We start from the raw sequence: 27,742 nt of genomic DNA on the forward strand, positions 1-27,742 counted from the left end.
AGCAAGACAGGTACAGCTGAACTTGAATAATACTTGATTTGAGGAAAGCTGTAGCAGGCTTGCTGGACAACTTGATAGCAGACTTTAGTATGAAGAAATAAGATTATCTGTAGCAAGACAGGTACAGCTGAACTTGAATAATACTTGATTTGAGGAAAGCTGTAGCAGGCTTGCTGGAGAACTTGATAGCAGACTTTAGTAAGTTGAAATAAAGCTTTAGCATTGTTAGCTCTTAACTCAGAGTGTCACGACACTCCTTAGTCGACATGCCCTCGTGCAGTACTCGCACTCACCACTCTTTCTGTTTGGCACTGTTCTCATTTCCTTTCGTTAGGCACTACACCTGGCCCTTGTTTAGCACCTATATATTCTGGTTTCTCCCCTCACTCCCGGTCAGATCATTATCCTCTATCCTTGACCCTGTACCTGCTGTTTCCTGGCTCCCGTGATTCTGTCTCCTGTCTCCTGTGTCTTGTTTCCTGAGTATCTTGTGTTTCCTGGTCTGGTGTTCCGATGTCCTTATGGTCCTGTGTCCTGTGCCTCCTGTTCCAGTGTTCGCCTGCAGTGTTCCTGTCTAGACTCCTTCTCCAGTGATTCTGACCTTGCTGCATTATTGCTGTGTGACCTGCTTAGGACTTTGCCCCTTGATGTTCATTTTGTACTTGGTGGCTGCACTAACCTGACTAAGCCTTTACCTTTGCCTAGGACTATCGTGGACTCTGCCTGCTCTATTGTATATATTGGGTTATTGTATATATTTATATATTTGTGGCATTGTCATATTTTGTTTTGTATATATATATATATATATCTATATCCTTTTGGTTTGCCTTAATACATTTTCTTTATTACTCCATTTATCGTGTCCTAGAATTATTTCTCTGCTAAGTTGGTTCCCACACTTAAAGGGACAGTGCTGTTGCAGGGCAGCACCCCTTCATGTCATGACAGAATGATCTGACCACTTGGAACCGGCAGAGTATAATGTCTAGGATCACAATGAAGAACCTTGTTGGTATTCACGCTGATTCACAGCAAGAGTGTGCTCTCATTGAGACTTGTTGTAATCAGTTAGGAAAAATTCAGCGGCAGATTGGAAAGGCCTCTAATTTATGCTTATCTATTATAGATGTCTCCTGTCAAATCCAGAAATCTGTATTATGTGTATTTATCTATGAACTTCAAACTTTTCACAAAAACATATGTGATTCATTGCTTTTTCAGTTACCTAATTGCGATATATGGTTGAGAGAGCCTCCTGTGATAAGTAGGGTGTATACACTTATCCGTGTGTCTCTTAAAGAGATATCACATAAAAAATCTTTATCATATTTGCAGAGACAAGTGAGAGTAATGCACAATAATCTTGTTGCCTTGTTACCTGAAGTGCAATTTATTATTGATCTTGTACAAGAAAGAATGACTGTCTTTATGCCTGATAATAATGATGGCATTCCCTTTTCTGATGTACATAGCATAACAAATCCTCCTGACTCTGACTTGGGAAAATGGCTTGTTGGTCCTCCCGACTGCAAAACCGAAGTCCCTCTGGAAATTAAAGCTGAATGCCTTCCTGCCCAAACAAAAGACGAAGATGTTGAGGGGTTATACAGCACTGGCGATCCCCTCATGGACCAAGTCTTTGATGAACTGGGTGCTCGTTGCATAGCAGCTTTAGAGGACGAGCAGTCTGAATGGGAAGGTAGTACCAGTACGCAGTTTCCTAATGTTGTCTCAGTACCAGAGACCCATAGTACCCATATATTACCGTCTCTTTTCTGCAAGATCCACTCGCCTATTCCCAAGGTGAAGCTACCGGCTACCAAGATGAACGATCTCAACACCGTTCAAGAGGGTACAAGTCTGGTCAGAGAAAGTCTCAAGCAAACTCTGCCCAACCACAAAGCAGAAACAGACTCCCCTGAGTCTGCAACTAGAGATACGAATTCCTACCTCACCGTGCCAATTGAGGAGACCACCAGTGACCTTAACCAGGTAACGGGATCTGATCTGAAGGCCTGTCCCACAAAGGACAATGCATCCGAACTAGAAGAGTCACCTATAAAACGTGCTCCGGGTGATGCAAGTGACGACAAGGTTGGACCGTTGAAATTGGGGACCAATCTCGTTGAAGGTGAATCTCCTGTCAAAAAGTCACCACGTAGGAGACGTGGTAAACGACCTACTTCTTTCAAGACACTGGCTGAGAAGGCTGAAGAACCTAAGGTGAAAACTTCAGAACAACCAGTGGAAGAAGAGGCTATTGTGCCAAAGGCAGCTCATGATTTTGATGTGGGGAGGCTTGATGATTCCAATTTTAACCCTTCTACCTCTGGGGGTTTGAAGATTGGCACCCCTCTCACAACCGCAACTGTGAAAAATGAGTTGTCGCCAAGTAAAAAAGACTGTTATCTTCAAATAGAAGACAAAGACTCAGACTGGGTGCAACGTGACAAACCCATGATGGATCAAGCCCAAGAGAAGAATCTAAATGAGACCAGGCTTGTTCTAAACCCACAGCCTGAAGAAGACTCTACAGTTCTTCAAGTTACATGCTCTGGTAGAACAATTTCTCTGCTGCAAGAGGAAACCCCAACTACCAAGCTTGTACCTGAACCAAGCGCCGAAGATTATTCTAATCAGCCGCTTAACCAAACGCCAAAGGAAGGGAGTGAAACCAAACAAGGAGGTACCTGTTCCCATGATGAAGGAAGCTCCTTCTATGACATTTCAGTTACCATGATGTCTATCACTCCACCTAAACTCCAGCAAGTATTAAATGAAGACTTGCCTTCAGTTGAAAGTCTATCTACGACAAATAAAGAACTACCTCAAGCTGAGTTCACAAGGGAAGAAGAGAATGATTTCATTAACCAGGTATCTCTAGCCGCTACAGAAAAATGTCAATTTGAGAGAGAGTCGTCTCTGCTTCGGTTAGCCCCGTGCTCGGAGAAATTTGGGGAACCATTCCTTGATGCATATCTGCGGTCTGTGGAGGAAGGCTCGCAGAATGTTCTTGATCCTGTACCTATTAATTTAGGGGATTCTCCTTGTTTGGTTCCAGTGGTACCTACCCAAGATTACGCAGAGACTGTTCTCCCTTCGACTGAAGTTGCATCGCAGTCTTTGTTCCGAGGATCCCACAAGCCAGAAACCAAGTCAGACCCAGGACTTCTGAGTGATGAACCTGTTACTAGCAATAGTCCCAGATCTAGTGGGTTAACACATTTGTCGGTCACTGGTATGGAGTGTTTCTTATCTTATGTGCCTTTACCTTCTGTTTCTGTGTCTGCCCTTCTATTGCTAAATGTTACTCTACAGTCCTTGCTTTTGTATGTTTCTATTCTGCCTCGTTGGTTTCTCCCATGGGATTGTCCACCTCTCATTCCTCCTAAGCCTCCTCCTTGTTTTCCTCTACTGGTAGGGTGGCCCTGATTTTCTTCTGTCACCCGTGGGGGATCTTTGGGTTTTGGAGCGCCGGGAGTCGCTCCTTAAGGGGGGGGTACTGTCACGACACTCCTTAGTCGACATGCCCTCGTGCAGTACTCGCACTCACCACTCTTTCTGTTTGGCACTGTTCTCATTTCCTTTCGTTAGGCACTACACCTGGCCCTTGTTTAGCACCTATATATTCTGGTTTCTCCCCTCACTCCCGGTCAGATCATTATCCTCTATCCTTGACCCTGTACCTGCTGTTTCCTGGCTCCCGTGATTCTGGCTCCTGTCTCCTGTGTCTTGTTTCCTGAGTATCTTGTGTTTCCTGGTCTGGTGTTCCGATGTCCTTATGGTCCTGTGTCCTGTGCCTCCTGTTCCAGTGTTCGCCTGCAGTGTTCCTGTCTAGACTCCTTCTCCAGTGATTCTGACCTTGCTGCATTATTGCTGTGTGACCTGCTTAGGACTTTGCCCCTTGATGTTCATTTTGTACTTGGTGGCTGCACTAACCTGACTAAGCCTTTACCTTTGCCTAGGACTATCGTGGACTCTGCCTGCTCTATTGTATATATTGGGTTATTGTATATATTTATATATTTGTGGCATTGTCATATTTTGTTTTGTGTATATATATATATATATATATCTATATCCTTTTGGTTTGCCTTAATACATTTTCTTTATTACTCCATTTATCGTGTCCTAGAATTATTTCTCTGCTAAGTTGGTTCCCACACTTAAAGGGACAGTGCTGTTGCAGGGCAGCACCCCTTCATGTCATGACACAGAGACTGTAAGTTACTTAACTTCTAGAAGTAGAGGGATTGTGTCCCCAGCTCTCCTCCGAGGCGGTTGCTTCAGTGAATGGTTGCCGAGAGTGCTGGTACCTGTCTGTGATGAGGAGAGATGTTGGGGACTTGAATATTCCTCCAGTCCAGTCCAGTAGCGAGTGGTCGTCTCAGCGAGGTATGTGAGCCGGTGAGTTTGGCGCGGTACGCGTCTCAATAATCCAGCATCTATCAGCTGGTGCGGTCGCATTAAATAGCAGACCGCGGCAATGGAGGTGTGGCTAAGCTCCGTCAAACCCGGAAGCATGAGGAGACATCGGGAGGCTTAAGGCCTGACAGGCACGTAGATACATGGTTGTGGAAGAACATTGAGCTTCCTAGCAAACACCATCCTAGACCTTCCTCAAAAGGACTTTTCAACCTCGACACACTAACCCCACACTTACACCAGCTATGACTCTAACTTTATTGTCCCTTAATGCCAAATGCCTGAATTCTCTACACAAAAGGAGACTAGCCTTGGCAGAAACAAAACAACTGAAAGCAAGCATAGCCTTCTTTCAAGAAACCCATTTCTTGAAAACTAGTATGCCCAAATTTTGCTCCAAGTCATTCCCGATAGGATTTCACACTGGATATAACAAAAAGAAGAAAGGGGTATCAATATTGAAACATAAAGATGTAGCTTTTTCGATCCATAAAAAAGTGAGGGATAAGGACGGCAGATTCCACCTCATACAATGTCTCCTAAATTAACCATACACACTTTTGAACATTTATGGCCCTCATGACAATCAAGTAGATCACGCAAACAAAATAATATCCTTAGCTAAAACACATTCATTTGGGACACTGATCATGGGAGGGGACACGAATTTAGTATTAGATAGTGGCTTGGATACAACATCTGATGACTCTGTATCACGAGCAACCACTCAAAAGCGCTGCAATATAGCAGCACAACTCAGGACAACAATACATAACGCAGGGCTATTGGACATATGGAGGGTGTTGCATCCCTCGGATAAGGATTAAACATTTCACTCCCAAGCACATAATTCGTATTCACGAATCGATAGATTCCTGATTCACGCATCTATGACACCATAGATATGATCTGGCAAGCCCATGAGGCAGTGGTCAGAGGCTTATTTATCAAGCATGCTAGTCGAGCTAAGAAAAAAAGGGAAGAGACATATAATGACCTTATCAAAGACATTACGGTACAGTACGGTGAACTGAGGAAACTCCAAAATAAACTACACGAAATAGAACTAGAGAAAACCAACTGTATCCTACAGAGATGTAAATATAAATTATTTGCGCACGGGAACAAATCGGGTTCCGTATTAGCATCCAAACTGAAAGCACGAATGGCCAACTCCCGGGTGGCCTGGCTCCTCTCCTCAGATAATTGCAAAGTAACGAACCCCCAGAATATTGTGGAAGAATTTGCACAATATTATAAGAAATTGTATAACCTTCAAGAAGACGCCAACACACATACTCAATCAGTAACACAAATACAAGAATTCCTAGCCTCAGATAATTGCAAAGTAACAAACCCCCAGAATATTGTGGAAGAATTTGGGGATAACTTCTTGCTACTCCCATATAGAAGCCCATAAGAAACTCATCTTCAGATGGTATCTTACGCCAGATAGGCTTCAGAAAATTTACCCAAGCTCTTCAGATAAATGCTGGAGATGCGACCAGACCAAGGGCACCATGTCCCACATTTGGTGGGAATGTACTCTTATTACTCCCCTTTGGGAAGAAATTCAGAAACTGTGGACCATGGTTCACTCTCAAACACTGAGACTAGCACCGAAAGTAAGCCTCTTTCTCTTGCTACCTGATGATATCTCTCATCCTGATAAACATTTGCTCACAATAATGATACTGGCTGCACACAACCTTATTGCCACTCATTGGAAACAGAAAATATGCCCACCCTCAACACTATTACACCAAAAAATATGGGCATATCTAAAATATGAACTGATGTCAGCACAAACAGCCAAACAAATAGCGAATTCTCACTATAGCTGGCGGCAATGGACCACCATACATACAGAGTAAGAGGTAAGATATTGCCCTGGGTCCGCCATTAGTTGGTTCACACTGTAAAGGTCTCCATACTGTATAACACATTATGCTATTCTCATGTCACCAACATATTGTATATCACATCATGTACAAAGTATGATATATTATGTTAAATGTACAACTGAATGACATCCTACAGATCTGTGATCACCCTATTGTACCCCCTATTGTTTTTGCCTTTTTCCTTTCTGTACCCCTTACTTATTGAAAACCCCTTCAATAAAATTCAAATTTGAAAAAAAAAAGTTGTAAGCATAGTCTTTTATTTCTTCATTCTTTATTTCTTCTGAAACTCCCCTTATCCTTAAATAGTTTCTCCGTGATCGATCTTCTAACTCGGTTATTTTATTTTGTAGCTCCTGTACGTTTTTAGTCAGACTCTCATTTTCTTCTTGCTGCTTTTCTATATCGAACCTCACATTCTCCAATTTTTCAGTATTTTCTTGTACTTTTTGATTCAGGTTCTTTAGTTCTTCTTTTACTTATTTAATTGAGGCCAACATTTCTTTCTTTATTTGATCTCGATGTTCGACCAATAACTTGGTTAGAACTTTTGTGATTTGTGAATTCTCTTTAGGAAGGTTTTCTGAAGAGGTTTCTATTAGATCTTTTACTTGGTTTACTATCTCTGCTTCGTCTGTAGACTGTTTCTCTTTATTGTCTTTTTTAATTTGCTTAGATGGAGAACTGAGTCTCCTTCGTGACTCAGTGTTTTCCTCTGCACTTGGTGAAGAGTAATATGACAATATAATTTAGTAGAACCTTGATCTTTTTCTTTTAACTTCTTTTTAAGCTCTTCAATTCGTTCAGCATATCAAATATAGACAAATTAATAAAACATCTATATTCAAAGCAAGGATGGACCAGGGTAGCTGATACATAAATAGAATATATAATATTTGCAAAGGATAATACAGCAATAAAAATATATATAGGCAATATTTGTAGATCACAATTGAAGATTATGCTAGCTTTAGTGTACTAATAATCTTAATTTTAATAAAGACAGGAGGCGAGTATTTTGCATAACTCTCTTTACTAAACTCCATAGCAGTAAAGAAAAGGATAGTAAGAACCAATCAAAAAACAGTAGGAGGTATAGTATTCCCAGTGAACAGGCTCCTCCTCCTCTTTCAACTAGCAACATCGCAGACGGATAAAGTTCAACAATTCTGAATCAAAACCAGTCTTGGGTCTGTAACAGGAGAATCAATCCAAGCGAATTAGGATAATCCATGTGGAGTGTAGGATAAACTTGGGGTAATCCGCATAACAGGAGAATCAATCCAAACAAATTAGGATAAACCATGGGGAACGTAGGGTAAACTTGGGATAATCCACATAGAGGTAACCGTTGGTCTACGTTGAATTACGCTGAAACAAGAACGTGGAATAGGTTAGGTACTAGTCGTAAGACCATGAAAACATGGAAGGCATCTGCATAGCATATTTCAGTAAGACTATAGTACTATAATGACAATATACTAGTAATCGATAATTCTCTTCCTATGGTACAACAAGGTATAAGAATCATGACATATACGAGAGATACACAATGTACATTGGACAGTCGGAATGATGAAGGGAGAGCTAGAGACCTAGTTTCCTATAGAAGGATAGAGGAATCTGAAGAAGGAGCAGCTAGCATAATCTTCAATTTTATTACATGACAGGAGGCTTCGTATTTTGCATTTTTAACGCTGAAGTAACAAAGAAAACGCCACACAGGAGTTCGGTCTAAAGTAGAAGGTCCGAAAAGTCAGCCGTGCGAAGGACATCTTATAGTGATGCTCTGGCTGCGTAGGCCGAAGAAGCAGCCACGCCTCTCACTGAATGAGCCCCGAAAGTGGCATCCACGCCTGCCAGTGACAAGATCCAGCGTACCCATCTAGCGAGGGTGGTAAAGGAAACTAGATTGTGAGGTTTGACGTAGGAAATCAGAAGCTGGCCGGAGGAAGTCAGGTGGAGAGAGGTGGTAGCTGTCACGTAGCTGCGTAAGGCTGCGACCATACATAATTGAGGTTCTGCAACGAAAAAGGGGTAAAGAATGGCGGTGGAGCTCGATTTGGTGCGTCGGGACACATGGAAGGTGACCCCTTCAGGACCTATCGAAAAGGCATCGACTTCGAAGGCCCTAACGCCGGATACCCGACGAAAAGAGACTAGGCAAAGTAACATCGTCATCTTGGCTGAAAGTTGGCGGAGTGAGAGTCTGTCATTAGACGGCCATCCTCTTGGGGGCCGGAGGACGTTTGGGGGCCGGAGGACATTTGAGCCGCATGCCCCTCAGTAATCGACATACCATCGGGTCCCGGAATCCCTTGGATAGGGATATGGGCCGCTGAGATCGCCGATCGAACTACGTTGATAGTTCTATAAGATTTCCCTGTTGCAAAAAGCGACGACAGGAAATTCAAGATGGCGGGAATAGGTGCCGTAAGTGGATCAAGGTTCCGTTCCAAGCACCAAGAGGACCAGGAGGTCCAAGCAGAGAGGTAGCATAATCTCGTCCCCAGTGCTCATGAATCCCATAAGAGGTCCCAAGCTGTCTGCGATAGTTCGCCGACTTGCCAGGTGCCCCAGAAAGAGTCCACGCCACCAGGGAGAGTCTCCCCTTGGATCCGTCAGGAGAGTCGGGTGGGACAGCAGTAAGAGCGGGTCTGCGTAAGATAGTGCTAGAAGATCCGGGAACCATGGTTGACTCTGCCATAGTGGGGTAATCAGGAGCAGCGAAATCTGGTGTACCTTCAGATAGTGGAGCGTCCTCGCTATCAGAGCAAATGGGGGAAATGCGTAGGCGCTGAAGGGCGGCCATTCCTGTAGGAAAGCGTCTACCGCTTTGCATTCTGGATCCGGGAGCCAGCTGAAGAAGTCTGGGGTTTGTCTGTTGTTGCGGGATGCGAAGAGTTCCAGATGGAAGGGTCCTCTCATTTGCGTGAGGGCATTGAATATCTCTGGGTCCAGCATCCAATCGCTGCCGTCTCTCCAATGGCAAGAGAACCAGTCGGCTGTGAGATTTGTCTCCCCTGGGAGGTATTCCGCCTTGAGGGAGATGTTGCAAGGCAGAAGTCGAACACCTCTTTCGTGAGTTTGGATAGGAGTTGTGAGCGGGCTCCGCCTAGGCGATTGACATAGCGGACGGCCGAGATGTTGTCCATCCTGAGGAGAATGCAACAATCGGATTTGTCCCTTGCCTGGCTGCGTATGGTGAAAGAACCCGCCAGTAGTTTGAGACAGTTGATATGCAGGTTGAGTTCCTGTGAAGTCCAGGCTCCCCTTGTCGATACTCCCTCGCTCGTGGCGCCCCAGCCCCAAAGGCTGGCGTCCGATTCCAGCACGAAATCTGGGGTTTTGCCGAATATAGCTCTGGCATCCAGGCCTGCATGCTGTCCAGCCACCATTGCAGCTCCTCCCTGACCTCTGCCGTAATCGGTACTGGTTTGTCGTAGGTGGGATTTCGGCGGAGGAAGGATGCCTTGAGGCGTTGCATCGCCCTGTAGTGGAGTGGACCCGGGAAGATGGCTTGGGTGGATGCCGATAGGAGGCCCACAATCCGAGCGAGATTGCGTAGGGGAACCGATCGGTATCGTAGTGTCTTGCGGCTTTCCTTCCGGATAGCCATGATCTTGGCTGTCGGGAGACGGAGTGTGCTGGAGTCGATTTCGAATCCCAGGAACTGTATGGTTTGGGACAGAGTTGTAGCAGATTTCTGATGGTTTACCGTAAACCCTAGGGATTCTAGGAGCTCCACGGCAAAACGTGTGTGTAGTCTGAGTCTTGACTTGACGGAGAAGAAGATCAGGAGGTCGTCCAGGTATATAATGCAGCGAAGTCCTGAAACACCATGGGGCCGAACTGAGGCCGGAAGGAAGACAAGTGAATTGCCATGGTCGATCGTTCCACATGAAGCAGAGGAAACGTCTGCTGTTGACGTGAACCGGTACTGAAAGGTAAGAGTCTTTGAGGTCCAATCTCGTGAACCAATCGCCGTCTTGCAGGAGATCCCGTAAGAGGTGAATTCCCTCCATTTTGAAGTGGCGGTAGACCACGTGGGCGTTGAGTGTACAGAGGTTTATGACTGGCCGGAGGTCTCCTGTTTTCTTTTTTACTAAGAAGATGTTGCTGAAGAATCCTCCGGGGTCCAGGGTGAGCTCTATCGCACCCTTGTTGCGGAGTTCCCGAAGTTCGGCTTGGATGAGTCTGGAGTCCTCTGCCGAACTGTTGAGCGGTCGTGGTGGGAACTCTTGATAAGGTGTGCTGACAAAATCTATGACATATCTTCGTACCGTCTGGAGGATCCAAGCATCTGACAAAATGGTCATCCAGTTCTGAAAGAAAAGGAAGAGACGACCTGCATGCAAGGTGATCAGAGGTAGATGGTAGCTTACCTGGTACGAAGCGGGATCTGCCACGTCCACAGGTACTGCATCCTCTGTCCGAACCTCTTGAGTAGGTGAAAGGTTGGCGGTATCCCACTTCCGGGTTGAAGGGTTGAGGTCTTGAGGTTTGTGGGCCTGATGGCCAGAAACGGCTGGCAGCATGGCCCCTGTGGCGGACAGCCTGTCCAAAAACACCCCTAGAGGGGTATTGTCTGAAGACCCTCCTCATTGACGTTTGAGCTTTACTTAGTGAGGTAAAGACGTTCACATGGCGATTCAATTCCTTTAGGAATGGGTCTCCAAATAATTTGCCCTGTGCCAGAGGTTCGAGTTCTTTGGTGCCCAACTCCACCAACTTACCGTCTATGCAGAGAAGTGCTGCCTCATGCCTCTCAGATGAGAGGGCCACATTTGCGTTTCCAAGGAAACAGAAACCGCGTTGAGCCCATTCGCGGATATCGTGAGCCCATTCCCTGACCATGTCAGCATCAAACTGGTCTGCTCGTTGGAAGGCATCGTCTGCCAGGTACATGATGCGGGAGAGGGGTCCGGACTCCTTTGAATCCCCTCTCCACCCCGCGGCGGGGGTTGTGACCACCTCTACTCATGAAGGTAGTGATTACCTGGTCAAATTCAGGTGTCATGGCTACTTGATCTGGTAGGGAAGGGCGGGGGCATTCCGACTTCAGTCGGTTGCGGACTACCTTGTCCATAGGTTTACACATCCATAGGTGCATAAACTTAGCGAGGTGTTCCAGCGGTGTCCAGTCTGTCGAGCGAGAGTGTCTGATGTTACGTGGGTCAAAGAGCGTCTGGCCCATAGGGTCCAGAATAGCCTCGTCCTGTGGCAGGGAGATGTCCCCCGTCCCTTGCCATTCGGCAGCGATTGAATCTGAATCCCCTGCATGAAAGGGTTTAGATTCTGAGCCCCAGGCGTCGTCATCAGATTGAGATGCGTTAGCCTGCCATTCATCTAGTATGGCCATAGTGTCATCAATATCTTCCTCCTCCTCTGGGGAGAACACTTGGAGAGGGGCAGGGGTGACGGCGGCCGCCGTTTTACTTTTCTTAGTGTGGTGTTTGCCCTTGCTCGGTTTGGGGTCCTTCTCCGCTTCCCAGTGGCGTTTGCTAACCCGGGTGTCGTCCTTGGTCTGGGTTTCAGAGTCCTCAGACTCAGTGTCTTGGGGTGTGTGGCCTGTGTTGGGTGGCCTGGAGTGGGTGGCCTGGAGTGTTCCGGTTGAATAGTCATCATGTGGGATAGGGCCTTTTCCATAGAAGCGGCAACCGCTGCATTAACCATGGACTGAAAATTCACTGGAGTAGGCTGTGATTCTTCTATAATGTATGGCAAGGACTTGGCACTGATAAGAGGGCAGTTGAGGCAGGGGTCAATAGTAGGAGAGGATCCTACAGTAGTTATGGTACCAGCAGTACCAGATATAACCCCAGCAGGGTAATGTTCCGAGAATAGTACCAGTAGTACTAAGGGCCCAAGCAGGGTAGAATAGCTCAGGAACAATAAGTACCAGCAGTACTGTATATATATATATCACCCCAGCAGGGTGTATTGGGCTTTGAGTCTGGGCAGCACCCAGTATGCAGAGATTACAACAGCAGAGCTCTGATAGGCAGCACCTTTATGGGGCTTCACCCCAGAGTGCACAGGGTATTGAGCCCTATAGTGCACATATACCACAGGAGTGGCAGAGACTTTCTGTGGGGACCCCTGCCTGGATGAGAGTAATGGGAGTTGACAGTGGAATCTGGGCTGTGGCACAGGTGGATTAATATAAGGTATATTCCTCATGGAGGAATTGGCAGGGAAAGTCCTTGTAAGGACTAGAGCTCCCAGGACTGTGTGCCGTCCAGTCTCTGGGAGTGAATAGAGCTAGTCCCCTATCCTGCTCCAAGATGGAGAGGCCTCAGGAGGACCCCAGTCAAGCCACGGTGACTGGGGCTGAAGTGCTGCGATTTTCCCCAGTTCCAGCTAGGAAGCAATCCTTGGCGGAGGTACCCAACCAGGGTACAGGGAGCTCCGGGTACAGGTTTTATATTAAAATATCGCATTCCTCTCTATGTACTAAAAAAATCATTAATATCTGCATCCCCTAAAAATACTCAAAATCTGTGTCTTAAAAATCTGAAATTCTTAAAAATCGGATATTGCGTGATAGCTCTTATGATGAGAATTAATCTCTTTATGAGTCAACAAGATAAAAATATGTTAGTAGCACATAGAGAGTAATGGTTTGAATATAGATTATTTATTTGTCTATATTTAATAGGCTGTTCTTAACTTTAATTTTCTTTTGCCATCTTAAATATCAGGTCCAGATTAAATCGCCCTGTTACATGTGTACTCTTTTTTTTGGATTTGAATTTTGGGGTGTTGTTTGATAACCCCCTGGATCTGTGTAGAGCAATGTTTAGTGCATAATTCCCATTTCCACTTAACTCCTTTGCTTATCCAGATCTCTGTGAATACTGTTCAGGTCGTGCTGATGGAAGTTGTAGGAATATATGTGGCACACCTTCGAAAGTGGACTCCAACTATGAACTATATATAGATTGTATGCTTCACATGAGTATGAACATCTACACAGAGACCTGTATGGTTCACGTGCAATGAAAAGCCCACTTACTTGTATCCGACCCCGGGCTAAAAGTAGCCAGCCCTTGCCTGCCTGTGATTGAAGTTTAAGGCTTATGATGAGTTTGTTTCTCATTGCCTTGCCAACTACTAACTTTTCCAACTCAACTCTTGCACTTTGGGTAAGACCTAAAATGTGTTTCATGTCGTCACGTTTGATGGTTTTGTAAATAATTCTGAAATTCAATTGAACTAATTTATGTTTAAAATTTATTGGATCATTATAGAGTCTATAATCTTTGGGTTAATGTCATAGATTTTTCATTCTACAAAAATTATAGGGATATGAGATAATGGACGTATTACTATTGTAACATACCTTTTTAAACTACATGCTTTTTATGGAATTTTTGTTACTGCAGATGATAATTCAGCTATCACCATGCCCTAATATTGACGTTCACGTTGGTGCAATTCTCAACAGTTGCAGCTCATTGTGTTTTACAAGTCTCACCAAAGTAAGGATTCAAAGTGAATTTCACATTTAAGGTCAAAATATGTGACCTGGAAAAATTCTGTAAGGCAGCTATGCTTTCAGCTCAACTACTTAAATTTGAAAGCCACTTTTAATTCTCACTTTAGCAAATAACCCTGTAAATGGAAGATTTTTTTCCATCCTGTCAGTCATTCAGTAGTTGTTACTAACAGTTATATGGTTCATTGCAATTGCAGTTTTTTTTTTTTGTGCTTTTTTCCATAGGGAAAGGGAAACAAAATATCTTAAGGTGTAGTAGAGGTGCCATTTTTATGACAGAGTTCCCTAAGGAGGCATTGATTCTATGGTTGGATGCTTGTGAGGTTATTTATAAGGGTCCAAATGTGCCTCTGAAATCCAAACTTAGCAAAATCCACAAATTTCATATATGTACGAATGTAATTTGTGAGGTACATTCAGTGACTTGTTTCATATGTGATAAATTAATCCTGGTCAATTATATTTCTTTATAAGCACTGCTTCTACTTGGCTGTTTACTAACAAATTAGTCATCAGGCTATTAAAAAGTGGGCTGGTGGAATGGGCCTCTGTATGTTATCATACATGGGGGATATTATGAAAGTATTCTGTTCCAAAACAAAATGGACTACAGCAGTGTTTCCTAAACCAATCCTCAAGACCTACCAACTGCCCAGGTTTTGTCAGTATCTTCAGTAGAAAAAAACAGTGAAATACATAAAGTTTGGATTGTTGGTGGGCCATGAGGACTGATTTGGGCAGTTACTATGGAAACTAGTGAAACCTGCATGCACATTCCGTTGGTGACTCCTTCCCTATTACATTTTTGCACCACTTTATAAAACAGAACACTTGTATAAATCTCCCCCATGTGTGATGAAATACCTGCATATGAATTTAACTTCACACTATGTTAATTACTTTTTATTTCATTCACTACAGCATGGCTGAGCAGCAAGGCGGCAATGCAGACAGAGCCCTGGGAGGGATCATGCTAAGCCAGTACTATTCAGTTACATGCAGGGGTTGAAGGTGCCAATAGGAAGTAGGGGTATGATGGTACAATAAATCCGCGCCCCCTGATCACAGCTCCTGGGTCCTGACAGAGTTTTGAAAGAGCGTGATTGGTTCCAGGACTCCAACTCCCATGCCAACAGAAAAGTATAATAAATCATTACTAAATACCCAAAAGAGGTTTCATTTTATGTTGCTAAAACGTCAGAAGTATGACACTGTCTGATGCCCTTAATTTTACCCCAAAAAACACAATGCAAGGAGCACTTGGCAAAATCCTGAAAACTGTCGATATAGATGGATATGCATAAATATCTACACATATCAGATAAACAGACAAAATAAAACCAGCAAAGCTCAGAAAATGACAGGATAGTTTTGAAGATAAAAAAAAAAATCCTTAAGAGTGAAGAGCTGTTATACCCAAGGGTCTGAGATAAAAACATAACTCAAAGTCACCATTAGTCATAGAGTGAAACAGAAGAATATTTACATAGATTGATTGAATGTGGTCGGTGGCTGTGAATGAATGAGCACCTTAGACCCTTCATAGAGAAATGTAGTTCAGTTTGACTTGGTAAGACAAACAAAGGAAACATTACACTTACATAATATTGTGGAAAACATTGAACAAATGTTTCATAGGTACACAGCTTTAGAAAAATGACCTCAGCCCGTCTTTCACACTTCTGCTCCTACTGTTGATTCAAAAAGGAGGAGTTCAACATATAGCATGTATTTACTGACATATACTGAAAAAGGGAGTTGGGGGGTACATTCAGAACATTCATTTCAAAGTAGTGGTGCTGCCGTAAAGACCAAAACATATATAAAATACAGATTAGAGAACAAAATACAGTTTTACATTTTACAGGGCTACTTAGAATAATCTAGTCTAGCAAACAAACATGAGGATTCAGTTCCATCATATGGCCATATTGTATTAAGCTCACAACTATGTCACAGTAGCCCAATATCGGTGGGTCCTACACTAATTTTAACTTGGTGGATGGACATGCTAAGTGAAATACTTACTGCTTAAATTGCTTTCAGAGACTTTCCTTTCTGTGTTTACCTCCAAAGGTGCACCTATACTGGATGTGTGGGGTGCTCAATCCAAAGGGAATCTGGTCTGTATTCCAAACATATGGAGTATCATTTTTGTATTTCGATTATGATGTGCTTAGTTTACTTATGTTATTAGAATTATATAAATCTTTTGCTGAATGAAAGAAAATAAATAGTAAAATAAGATACACGCAAGCTTCAAGAGAAGCTCTGCATGGAAAGTTCTACTGTCGAGATCTACAGGGGGAGCTCTAACGGGGGATTCTTGCAAAATTGATTAGTTCGGCTGAACTGTTTGGCCTGTAATCCAATATAGTACAGGTGTCTTTTTTAAAAAAAATTCTCCTACTTAGATTTTTGTTAGAAGATATGTAAAAGTCACTACCACTTACATTAAAGGATCACTATAGTGTCAGGAAAACAGAGCAGTTTTTCTGACACTATAGGGCCCTGAGGGTACCCCCACCTAAGGGTCCCCCTCCCGTGGCGCTGAAGGGGTTAGAGCCCCTTCAGCCACTTACCTTAATCCAGCGCCTGGCTCCCTCGGCGCTGGTGACCTCTCCTCATCGTCCGACGTCAGCTCCCCCTTGTGACGTTGCTGGAGCCGAATGCGCATGCACGGCAAGTGCGGCGCTCAGGCATTCAAAGTGTCCATAGGAAAGCATGTCTCAATGCTTTCCTATGGACGCTCTGCGTGATGGAGGCGAAATTCGCCTCCAGCGTCGCAGATGCGCCTCTAGTGGCTGTCCCGGAAGACAGCCACTAGAGGTTGGATTAACCCCAAATGTAAACATAGCAGTTTCTCTGAAACTGCTATGTTTGCATCCGAAGGGTTAAAACCTTAGGAACCTGGCACCCAGACCACTTCATTGAGCTGAAGTGGTCTGGGTGACTATAGTGTCCCTTTAATGTCATTGCTGTAGTTTTCGCATGAATGACAATGTGTGAAATCAAAGAAAAATGTTTTTATTAATTTGTACTCCATGAAAAATCTGGTTGTATTCATATTATTAGAAATGTATTATTATACTGAAGCCAGCTTACAGAAAACAAAAGAAAAGGCTTAAAGCACAGGCAACTGTGATTAATGTAAACACAAGGTGACATTAAGTACGAATGACAAGTCAGTGAACTGTTGTTTTCTGTTGCTTGTTATGATTTCAGATGACACCGTAGAGCAGGTAAGAGTCCAGACACATTCTTTTAAAAAGGTCTGTGGCAATCAATGCATCATACCATTTTAAAAAATATTGACAAGATGTTAAAATGTTTAAAAATAAAGTTTATTTTAATCTAGGAATGACAATGTCAGTCAATAAAAGTAATGAAGAAACACCAGTAATTATGTTCAGAAGGAACTGAGATGTGTTGAGTGCCTTGACCAATGCTGGATGAAAAAGCTTACTTGGGAAATATTGTCCTAGTTGATGTCAATAAAGGCAAGAAATTTGTAGACTTCCTTCTTGTGACCTATTTGTGTAGCTTAGTTCCAGAATAGTTGGCTTGGTTTAACCCCTTAAGGACACATGACATGTGTGACATGTCATGATTCCCTTTTATTCCAGAAGTTTGGTCCTTAAGGGGTTAAATACATACTATATATATATATACCGATCAGCCACAACATTAAAACCACTGACAAGTGAATAATATAGCATTATATCTATATGCCAATAACATTGATTATATAGTTACGGGTTGTCAAGGGTTGGCATATATTAGGAAACAGGTACATAGTGTGTTTTTTCCCATTTTATGCAGGAAAAATGGGCAAGCAAAACGATCTGAGTGACTTTGACAAAGGCTAAATAGTGATTAATGCACATGGGGAATGAAAGATAGTACGTCTGGTTCGATCACACAGAAGAGCTACTGTAGCTCAAATTGTTCAAAAACGTAATGCTGGCCATAAAAGGTGTCAGAATACTCAGTACATTGCAGTTTACTGGCTGGTGAGCAGGGGCGGGCTGGGCCGGGGGGCAGGGAGGCAATTGCCCCCCAGGCCGCCCGAAATTATTTTAGGACCGGCCGCGGCGGGCCGGCCCTTTAAATGATGCAGCCGCCGAGCGCTCTGTAAAGAGCGCTCGGCGGCTGCAGCTGCTTTTCCCTCCCTCCCCTCCCCTGTAGGTGGCCGAGCTGCACTCCGGTCCGCGGTCCCGGCCGGAGTGATAGAAGGTGCACACTGAGTGTGCACTTCCTGTCAGTCCGGCCGGGTACAGGAAACAGAAACTCCTGTTCCGCGCGGAACAGGAGTTTCTGTTTCCTGTACCCGGCCGGACTGACAGGAAGGTGCACACTGAGCACCTTCCTATCACTCCAGCCGGGACCGCGGACCGGAGTGCAGCTCGGCCACCTACAGGGGAGGGGGTAAGAAGAAGGGGGGAGGGGGGAGAGTAAAAAGAGGGGAGGGGGGAGAGTAAAAAGAGGGGAGGGGGGAGAGTAAAAAGAGGGGAGGGGGAGAGTAAAAAGAGGGGAGGGGGAGAGTAAAAAGAGGGGAGGGGGGAAAGTAAAAAGAGGGGAGGGGGGAGAGTAAGAAGAGGGGAGGGGGGAGAGTAAGAAGAGGGGGGGGGGGAGTAAAAAGAGGGGAGGGGGAGAGTAAAAAGAGGGGGGAGAGTAAGAAGAGGGGAGGGGGGAGAGTAAAAAGAGGGGGGAGAGTAAGAAGAGGGGAGGGGGAGAGTAAAAAGAAGGGGGAGAGTAAGAAGAGGGGAGGGGGGAGAGTAAAAAGAGGGGGGAGAGTAAGAAGAGGGGAGGGGGAGAGTAAAAAGAGGGGGGAGAGTAAGAAGAGGGGAGGGGGGAGTAAAAAGAGGGGGGGAGTAAGAAGAGGGGAGGGGGGAGAGTAAAAAGAGGGGGGAGAGTAAGAAGAGAGGAGGGGGGAGTAAAAAGAGGGGGGGAGTAAGAAGAGGGGAGGGGGGAGAGTAAGAAGAGGGGAGGAGGGGAGAGTAAGAAGAGGGGAGGGGGAGAGTAAGAAGAGGGGAGGGGGGAGAGTAAGAAGAGGGGAGGGGGGGAGAGTAAGAAGAGGGGCGGGGGGAGAGTAAGAAGAGGGGAGGGGGAGAGTAAGAAGAAGGGGGAAGTGAAGAGGGGAGGGGGGAGAGTAAGAAGAGGGGCGGGGAGAGAGTAAGAAGAGGGGAGGGGGAGAGTAAGAAGAAGGGGGAAGTAAGGAGGGGAGATAAGAAAAAGAGGGGGGTAAGAAGAAGAAGGGGGGAGTAAGAACAAGAGTGGGGAGTAATTAGAAGAAGGGGGTAAGAAGAAGAAGGGGGAGTAACAAGAAGAGGGGGGTAAGAAGAAGGGGGTAAGAAGAAGAAGGGGGTAAGAAGAAGAATGGGGTAAGAAGAAGGGGGGAGTAATACGAAGAAGGGGGTAAGAAGAACAAGGGGGGGGAGTAAGAAGAACACAGGGAGGAGGGGGAGTAAGAAGAACACAGGGAGGAGGGGGGGTTAGAAGAACACAGGGAGGAGGGGGGTAAGAAGAACACAGGGGGGTGAGAACACACAGAGGGAGGAGTGAGAAGAACACAGGGAGGGTGGAGGGGGGATGAGAAGAGCACAGGGAGGGTGGGTGAGTGTGAGAAGAGACCGCTAGGGGAGGGTGGGGGAGAGGAGAGACCACTAAGGGGCAGGGGAGAGCTCTAAGGGACAGAAGGGATAGCTCTATAGGACAGGGGGCAAGACAGGGAGCTCTATAACACTACGCGCACACACACACACACACAATGCATCCCTATACATACACAGAAACACACAATGCACCCCTATACATACACAGAAACACACAATGCATCCCTATACATACACAGAAACAGAACATGCTTCACTTACACACAGAGAAACACACAATGCATCCATTACACACACACACAATGCAACCCTTACACACAAAGACAATGCATCATTTGCACACATACACAGAAACATACAATGCAAACCCTTACACACACATGCAAACACACACACTGTTTTTCTTACACACAGAAACACAATGCATCTCTTACACTCAATGCACACACATACAGACACACACCTTGCATCCCTTATGCATACAAACACAGATTCACACAATGCATCCCTCACACACAACCAGAAACACATAATACATCCCTTATACACAAATACACACTGCTTCCACTACACACAAACACACTGCATCACCTGCACAAACTGGTATCCCTATACACTACATATCATAAGCACACATATGAGATAACACATAACACATCCCCTACACACTCCACTCCCTGTGAGCGAGCTCATGGGTGGGTGGAACATATAAGTGGACTTATGAGTGGGCCTTATGGGCATACTCACCGTCAGGCACTGGGGCCCAGACCTTGAGCTGTGTAAGAGGCCCCCCAAAAATGGAGCTGCTTCCAATTCTCCCAGAACGTTGAATTTTGTGACCACTGTTGCAAACACCCTCCAGAGGTCCTGTTCTACACCAGACCAGTGGAGCCAAACTGCAGCCCATCATCATCCTCATCTAATTGTAAGTAGGCAATCTAGTATATTATTAGTGACACTAATCTATAATTTACCTCACATTAAAGGGACACTATAGCTTAATGAAGTGGTTCTGGTGTCTATAGCTGGTCCCTGCAGGCTTTTTAATGTAAACACACACTGTGTGCAGCACTGGCGTTAGTTCATATGGCAGATCATATGGGTGGGGAATTGTGATGTCACATGGGGGGGGGGCGGCAAATTTATATTTTGTCTAGGGCGGCAAAAATCTTTGCACCGGCTCTGATCCTGGGCAGGTGCACCAGTCTACTGGTGACCCACAGGAGGGGAGTGCACTGATTGCACTGCACTCTCCTCCTGCCCAGACCCGTCTTGACCACAGTGCAAGTGCCCTCTGCCCCTAATTTACAGTGGCTCACACTCACAACAAGCAGTGCCTAGAGCCCTTTGCAGAGACGGAAACAAAGAGGTTCTGCGGCAGCTAGCCGTCCTGCAAGCATTACATTAAACAGCTGTTCCCCATGCAGCCACAGGTGGCGTTGTGCTGGGAGACTGTGATTACTCTTCACTTCCTCCCAGCCTACAGAGCAGCGCATGGGGGAGAGAGGAGGAGGCATGATTTAATCTTGAATAAATCCTCTAAGCAAACCTTTATAAATTTGGGGGGATCAGCTCTGTTTCCACAGTTTATTGGTGTTTACTCTAATCTCTGTATTAATATTGAGGGATGTCTAAGTAGTAACATCAGTGTGTGTCAGCAGGGCCAGCCGTTAGGGTGGGCAAGCTGTGCGGTCACGCAGGCTGCCATGACAACAGAGGCGCCCGGCGGCCAACACAGCTCACAAGTTGGGTACACCAGCTTATTTAATTTAAACGATTCGCTGGTGGTCCACTGGTGCGCACCAGCAGTAGGTGCAGTCAGATCAAATCCTCTCCCTCGTGGTTCCGGCGCTCAGTTAGTGAGTCAGAGCACAGGCTCAGAGATTCTCAGCCTGTGCTCTGACAACATTGAAAGTCAGAGCCGTGAAGGAGCGGGTATGGCAAAGAGCTACTGATTAGCATAACATCAATATCCGTTATAAAACCAGAAAAAGGTGGGCATGGATGGTGAACTGATTTGGTGGCGCAATGGGCCACTTGACTGGTTTTGCCCCCCAGGCCTAAGGCTGCCAGCCCTCCCCTGCTGGTGAGAGCACCCATGAGATGGCAACAGGATGTCAAATTGCCCAGATCTGAATCTGATCGAGGATTTGTGGGATGTGCTGGTACAACAAATTCAATCCTCAGAGGCCCCACCTTGCTATTTGCTAGACTTAAATGATATTCTGCTAATGTGTTAGTGCCAGATAACACAGGACATGCACAGAGGTATTGTTGAGTCAATGCCTGAACACAACAGAGCTGTTTTAGCAGTATGAGGGGGGCTACACAATATTAGGCAGGTGGTTTTAATGTTGTGGCTGATCAGTGTATGTGTGTGTGTGTATATATACATATACATACAAACACACTTTTTATTCATTTTTCTGTATGCAGAGAATCAATTTGCTATTATTGTTTCTCTGGCTCTCAGCATCCTTTGCCCTTTTGTTTGCAAGCTTGCACATAGTGGAGATGGGTGGATTAATGGGTGGGTGAGAGGCGGGTAAGTGGCGCAAGAGAGGCAGAAAGAGAAAAATTAAATAATCTGACACTATATTTTCTTTAATGTTCCAAACTATAATTACTATAATTATTAGTTTTGTCTATATGCAGGGCTCCAAACTTGCACGTGCCACTAGATTCACAGCTGGATGATATACTACCGCTTGCAAAAGCAAGTAACTTTTAATGCCTGGCTAGTAGTACTACAAATATTAAGCCTAGATTATATGTTGTATAAACATGCACAAACCTATAGTGTATGTCCACAACAAATAGATAAAAAGTGAATCATTTTCTTTAAAGATAGTTGCTAACCTACGTGGCTGTTTATAATGCATAATGCATCATCTTAGAATACAGAGAACAGACACTTATCTTTGATATAGCTTTCACATCTGGTTTTCTCCAGTTGATCTGGAAAAGGTCATCCATTATATTTAAACGGGCTCAACAATATGGTGTGTTCAGTTTAATAAACTAAGGAATCCTCTGCACATGCTTGATATTTGATTGTGGCTTTCCCTTGATTCCTTAGAATGCATTTAGGGTAGAGTTGTAACTGTTGTTAGTTAGGAGAAAAGTGCTGACAATAGTAATTGCTGCTTTGTTGCCTAAGCACATGTTACAGAGAATAAAAATCCAATCTTAGGACCTTTTTCCACTTGTGCATCTGTATCTGATTTTTAAGGGGCCTAAAATATCCAAGGGCCTAATGTAGCGTTGACAATATAATTGTTCTACCGAAAATTGAATCCAGTACGATACATGGCAGTGCTTTTGAATAATATTATCTTATCTAAATGTATATTTTATATTTATCTTTTATTTAAGACTAGAGTAGGAACAAGAACGCTATTGCATGCCACAAAGAAGCAATTTGACATTAATTAATAATATTAATAAAAATACCCTGTCTACATCTTTCTTTGTGTACTTATATATATATATAAAATCACAAGCTTTCTTTATGTAATTTTAGCTAGATGTATTGTTTATAGTTAGTCCAGGAAATTATCTCATGGCTTCTTCATATAATAGATCTAAAGATATTATGAGGTCTTGTTCCCTTTTATATTGAATTAAAGGAACAATCTAGCTTAAGGAATACAAATACATTTTCCCAGCACTGCCTTTTTGGATTATTGCCCCGTCCAGAAGCAATAAAAAAGAAGATTTAATTGCCTTATCTTTATTCCACCGACTCTGTGGGTTTGCTTTGGTCACGTTAAAGCACTACTTACCAAACTGGTTTCCATGCTAGTCATTAAATTTTATCAGCTGCTATATCTCACCAGATTCCTACCAGTTCTCACCAGGTCTAAAACCTGATTTAGCTAGGTGTAAAGAGAAAAAGGCAAATTAACCATTAACAACTGCAAAATCTCTAAATATCCTGTAGCAAAATAAATGTTAAGAATAGGTCATTATAGTTAAACTCTACAGCAGATCTTAAAACATTAAACAAAAATTCTGTTTGGACATCTTAAAACAAATCAACCATCAATAAAAAGGCATAAAAGATTAAACATAAGTCAATCTTTATGAAAGTAAAATGTATATGTCATTCATATAAGCAATTGAAATTATAGAAATATACCTTAGTGTAAGGCTAGAACTAGGAGCCACTGGTCCATCATGCAGACATGTATATATATATACAAGTACAAAAACACATTGCAAGCATATGCAACACAGTGTATATGAAAACCCACTAATAAAAAAAATATAGAAAAACAGAGTTCAATACACGTAGCATACATGTTCTTGGACATGTCAATTTGCCTTTACGTGGAGAGAGTAGATATCTCCTGCGTTTATCCCACTAAAGCCGATCACAGGTAAAGCATGCACATGCAGAGTAAGCTTTTCATAATGTTCAGTAAGCTGAGGACAGTATCTGTAAGGGGTTGTTAGGAGTGGTAGGTGGCCAATAATGGGCCTAAAGGTGGAAACCTGTTGGCACAATTTTTCTGCTAAGATCTACTTGCTTCAAAGGGCAACTGCCACATCAAAAAAAGTTTCATATAATAATCCTTTCATCAATGTTTAAAAGGAAATCATTTTTTTTTTTTTTTTTTTAAATGGGAAGACCTTATCCTTAGCATTTTGTATATGACAGAATCCTTCAGCCATATACATGCACCTTAGGTCAGATGGTGCTTGAAAACCGGCAGTATAGTTTTCATTTTAAACCTATAGAGTTTATTTATTTCTTCTCTTTTTGAGCTTCCTCCTTGATCTCCCTCTTCTTTGTTTTGTTACTGTTGTGGATTATGTGGTTACTGTTGTTGCTAGCAAGTAAGGCTGTTGATTCTACGCCAGGGTTTATAGTTGTTTGGCAAAAACTCCAGTTTTCTTTACCTCCACTTGAGTTTACTTATCTGTTGTTAGACAACAAGAAAGGGAGTCAATCACAGGGGATTCATGGCTCTCCAGACTGGAGCCAACCTTTTTACAAACGCTCACCGTTTAGGGGATGGAGATCCTGTAGAATATTCTATTTTTTTTTAGAACTTTTTCTTTATACCTAAGGACCCCATTTACATGTTTATCTGCCAGCTGTGTACTATCTTAACTTTATTTTCTGGTGATGCATTAAAACAACTTAATTATTCAGGACCATAACAAAGTTCCTCCTTTTTTTTTTTTTTAGATAATTTGTTCAATCTTGGCAGTTCAGTAGACGGTAACAAGTATCTCTTAAATTTCTCTAATTTGTTCCCACAAACTGGCATGAATTCAGCACAATCCATTCCATTGTTAGGGCATTTACTAAACAGAAAATGTTGAAATACATTCTACCCCACTAAGCTTAGAAAATAATATTCTAAAGTTTTGGGAATTATCTTTTTAAGTTATAAGATCTTAAAAAAACTAATTGGTGGCTCTTTAAAGATTAGACACATTAAAGAATATATATATACATTGTTTATATAGAAAATAACAATTGTTCTTTATGCACTCTACTCCCATTACTCAGATTCAAACGTAGTATACTCTCAAGTCACAAAAATAAAAGCCAAATATATTCTACTTCTTTAACGTATTCATAGGATGAATATATTATATATTTTAAGATTTATCACCACTTTATTTGCACTAGGAAAATATTAACTTTTTTCATCACAAATACTCTATTATTGTCTTAAACCAGTTTGGATGTACAGATGTCCCATGTCCTAAATTCACTGCCATCTCGGAGCTAAATTACTTTATAAAGGTGTTCACAGTTTGAATATACAGTGCTGATGCACATCTATCAGTACTGTGCAAGTCTTGTGAGAGGTGAGACTTGTCTGTCAGAGTGCTGTGATTAATTGGCTTGGTTTTTATAATACTCCAGTTAAAGAGACACTCTATGCACCAAAACAACTTTAACAAATTTGGTTTTAGTGTACAGAATTGATCATGCCCCATGCAGTGCCACTGCTCAGTCATCTGCCCTGCCATTTAGGACTCAAATCATCGGCCCTGGTAAAGAGGTAAATTGTCTCATTTTAATGAATGTGCTGATTTCAAGAGAAATAAGCGGTTTATAAAAAACTTTGTTAACAGTCTCTGTCTGTCAAGCTGGTGGGCTTCCTCCATTACAATCATTCAAGTGAGCCTGGCAGTAAAGTAATTGCAGGGTGCTTGCCTGCAATTACAGACTTCACCACTGGTGGCAGGCACACACCCAGGAGTGTCAGACTGAGCTCCTGTTTGCTGACCTGGCAAGCTTAGAGGGTTATTTAGTAAAGTGATAATTGTCACAAATTCAAAGTGAATTTCAAATTTAAGGTCAAAGTAGGTGAACTGGGAGTATAACTGAGTGGGAGAAAGTTTCCATTTTGGCTAATTTGACCTTGAATTTGAAATTCAGTTTGAATTCCAGACAATTCTCTCTTAAATTAATAACGCTGTCTCTGTGCTGGACCCCAGTCCCACTATTTTCTATTTTAGTTTGGGATCTGCAAAGTTTTTCAGTGTAAAGTTTGTGATTGGAACTTGTCTAGCACTGACTGAAATTCAGTGTTGGAGAAAAATTAAAGTGCTTGCAGTATATGCAAATAGCAGATCTAGAGCTACTCTAAACTAGGTCTTCATTAAAGGGGCCTATCATGCCCCAAAGAACTTATGCATATTAAATTGACCAGGGATGGCTGCAGGTAATTGGCTCTGTTTATCGAGGATACCGCGGTCTCGCAGGATCCTCAATAGACCTCAATGCTGTACTCTTGCGCATGCAAGCGCAAGGCGCTGAAGAGGACCCTGGGAGAAGATGGCGGCGGAGTCACGGGACAGGTTCACATCAGTAGAACTCACCTTTGCCTGCCCCCCGGCCACAGTGGCAATGTCATCATGAAATTCTGCAGAGTCCCCAGACGGTGACAGTGTCGCTTTACTCTAAAGTTAGTTTGGTGCTTAGAGTATTTCTTTAATAAGAACTTCCAGAAACTTAATTTTGTACATATATGAATATACATATTCTAGAGTTGAGATAAAGTGTAGTAAGTGTTTGTACTCTGATGTCAGCATTTAAAAAGTGAAATTCTGCTCCTCTTTTCTCTGGAATTAATTAAGAACCCAACATTTGGCCTAAATGGCAGATGTTCAACAACAGATTCTGAAATTGCATATAAAGCTATTCTTCTTTACTAGAATTTATACGGAAGACGTCACCAAACCCCATGCAAGACATAAATAAAGCAATAGTTTGTGTCATGAATTATTTTAAACATGCATATCTATTTATCACTACTCCCTTTCTAATTTTATGTATCAAATGGTGATTTAAAAGGATAGTTAATCCATTTAGGTTGTCTGCAGGAATCAGTGGAGTAAATCATGCTTCACAGCCCAAGTGTTCAGCTTTTCTGTCTTGCCTTACTGTCTCCTGACATCAGGTATTCAGTGTAAGAACCTACATAGAAGTCATGCTCATATCATGAAACAATACATTACCGCTGTTGGCTGACTCTAGATTGATCCAAAATTGTGATGACATCAGCAAAATAGTGGTTCCAAGGAGTATACAATATTTGTATTAGTTAATATATATAAATTAGGCATCAGTATATAATGAGAAATACAATATACATTTATAAACAGTACAATATATTTAGCAGTAAAATAATACTGCTTCCTGACGCACATCCACCACATTCTCCCTCAAGGAGAACTACTAGATTTTTCCAGATTGAGGAATGTGCATGGGCTACCCCAGACTTCACAATTCTCACATATGCAGCTAAGATCGTTCCTCCACAAATTAGCACATGCAGATTTAAAATCGGACCCAGTGAAGGGAAATCTCATGCTGTGGGAACAAATATGCATTAATGGGGTATTACCACCCTCTTGTTAACCTTCCTCCATGTGTTACCAACTTCTAGCAAACCATCTACCCTTCCCTTCCACTAAAATAGCACAACAATGGAATGCTGACCTAGGATTAGACATCACCCCACAGCAATGGAATACTTTATTCCAAGACACTGGCCAACTGCTTAAATCCACCACTCTGGCAGAACAACAGAGGAAAGTCATATGTAAGTGGTATAGGGTACCCACAAGGCTTCACAAATTATACCCAACTAGCCCTCCCACCTGCTGGAGATGTGGTGAAGCAGAGGGAGATGTCCTCCATATATAGAGAAACTAAAAATGGAGAAACCTTAACGGTAGCAGCAGATGTTTTTATTCGTTTAGAAGATAGGCAACACTTTTAGTTTAGGATTATCACTCCCAATATTTAATACTGTCTTCTT

This window comes from Pelobates fuscus, chromosome 5, assembly GCF_036172605.1.
Source record: "Pelobates fuscus isolate aPelFus1 chromosome 5, aPelFus1.pri, whole genome shotgun sequence".
NCBI classification, from domain to species: domain Eukaryota; kingdom Metazoa; phylum Chordata; class Amphibia; order Anura; family Pelobatidae; genus Pelobates; species Pelobates fuscus.